The sequence below is a fragment of the Nomia melanderi genome, unplaced genomic scaffold (genome assembly GCF_051020985.1).
Source record: "Nomia melanderi isolate GNS246 unplaced genomic scaffold, iyNomMela1 scaffold0763, whole genome shotgun sequence".
Lineage (NCBI taxonomy): Eukaryota > Metazoa > Arthropoda > Insecta > Hymenoptera > Halictidae > Nomia > Nomia melanderi.
In genome coordinates this window covers 5001-7500 of record NW_027475877.1, presented here as the reverse complement: position 1 = coordinate 7500, position 2500 = coordinate 5001, and positions in this window count along the sequence as shown.

Here is a 2500-nt window from a genome sequence, read left to right as displayed (position 1 = left end):
TGGTGTCGACCGTGGGACTTAGAAAAATTTCGGGAAGTCCGATTCGCCTGCTGGAATTACCGCACGGGCTGGACACCTCGCTCCGCCGAATCGGTATTTTCCATTTTTCTTGAAAAATAAATTTTTGTAATTTTTTTTAACGTTGAAAACGTTAATAAACATCATGTTTACGCATGGATTAAACATTGAAATAATTTTAAAACGCTTATTAAAAAAGTTGGTGTCGACCGTGGGACTTAGAAAAATTTCGGGAAGTCCGATTCGCCTGCTGGAATTACCGCACGGGCAGGACACCTCGCTCCGACGAATCGGTTTTTTCCATTTTTTCCGAAAAATAAATTTTTGTAATTTTTTTTAATGTTAAAAACGTTAATAAACTTCATGTTTACGCATGGATTAAACATTGAAATAATTTTAAAACACTTATTAAAAAAGTTGGTGTCGACCGTGGGACTTAGAAAAATTTCGGGAAGTCCGATTCGCCTGCTGGAATTACCGCACGGGCTGGACACCTCGCTCCGCCGAATCGGTTTTTTCCTTTTTTTCCGAAAAATAAATTTTTGTAATTTTTTTTAATGTTAAAAACGTTAATAAACTTCATGTTTACGCATGGATTAAACATTGAAATAATTTTAAAACGCTTATTAAAAAAGTTGGTGTCGACCGTGGGACTTAGAAAAATTTCGGGAAGTCCGATTCGCCTGCTGGAATTACCGCACGGGCAGGACACCTCGCTCCGACGAATCGGTTTTTTCCATTTTTTCCGAAAAATAAATTTTTGTAATTTTTTTTAATGTTAAAAACGTTAATAAACTTCATGTTTACGCATGGATTAAACATTGAAATAATTTTAAAACACTTATTAAAAAAGTTGGTGTCGACCGTGGGACTTAGAAAAATTTCGGGAAGTCCGATTCGCCTGCTGGAATTACCGCACGGGCTGGACACCTCGCTCCGCCGAATCGGTTTTTTCCTTTTTTTCCGAAAAATAAATTTTTGTAATTTTTTTTAATGTTAAAAACGTTAATAAACTTCATGTTTACGCATGGATTAAACATTGAAATAATTTTAAAACGCTTATTAAAAAAGTTGGTGTCGACCGTGGGACTTAGAAAAATTTCGGGAAGTCCGATTCGCCTGCTGGAATTACCGCACGGGCAGGACACCTCGCTCCGACGAATCGGTTTTTTCCATTTTTTCCGAAAAATAAATTTTTGTAATTTTTTTTAATGTTAAAAACGTTAATAAACTTCATGTTTACGCATGGATTAAACATTGAAATAATTTTAAAACGCTTATTAAAAAAGTTGGTGTCGACCGTGGGACTTAGAAAAATTTCGGGAAGTCCGATTCGCCTGCTGGAATTACCGCACGGGCTGGACACCTCGCTCCGCCGAATCGGTTTTTTCCTTTTTTTCCGAAAAATAAATTTTTGTAATTTTTTTTAATGTTAAAAACGTTAATAAACTTCATGTTTACGCATGGATTAAACATTGAAATAATTTTAAAACGCTTATTAAAAAAGTTGGTGTCGACCGTGGGACTTAGAAAAATTTCGGGAAGTCCGATTCGCCTGCTGGAATTACCGCACGGGCAGGACACCTCGCTCCGACGAATCGGTTTTTTCCATTTTTTTTGAAAAATAAATTTTTGTAATTTTTTTTAATGTTAAAAACGTTAATAAACTTCATGTTTACGCATGGATTAAACATTGAAATAATTTTAAAACGCTTATTAAAAAAGTTTACTCTTGACCGTGGGGACTTAGAAAAATTCCGGCTTGCACGGATTCGACCACTCTGTTTTTCGGAGTTTCTGAGAAAAATAAATTTTTGTAATTTTTTTCATTATGATTTCTGAGTTCTCCCAGTAGTTTAATGTAAGGATTAAGCATTTAAAAATTTTTAAATCGAATATTAAAAAAGTTTACTCTTGCAATTTTTGGAAAAAAAAAATTCTAAAAAATTTTTCTTTCGGTGGAAACTAACGTTTAATATGTACAATAACGATTTATCGAATAAAAATCGTATGTTAATATATGTTCGAATCGACCATAGTTTCAGCGGCTAAGTACCAGCAGCCCGGCCGGTTGGTCTGTACGCGCGGCAGTTTACCACCATAAGCGCCCGTGCTGAGCGGCCGGCGCCGCGGTCGTCGCGGCCGCCCGTTTGGTTACTATAAGAGAGCACGTCGGTTCGAGCGGACCGGTCGGCGCAGCGGCGGGCGAGCGGCTATTCTACGATCTCGGTCGAGAAGCAGTCGTTCAGCTCCTCGAGGTCCATTCCTCGACTGTTCTGTACCGCGTTCCGTTGCGAATTTTTCTCTACACAGCATGACCACGGGTCGGTGTCTCAGACCGAATGGCCCTTATGTGGTAAGCCCAGAATGTTGGGTTGGATACAACGTATATTCGTTATACTTGTACGACTCTCACATCAACTCTCAGAAACCCAAAAGGGGTTTTCTATCCGAGCGAAAATATATTTTTCGTATACAAAAA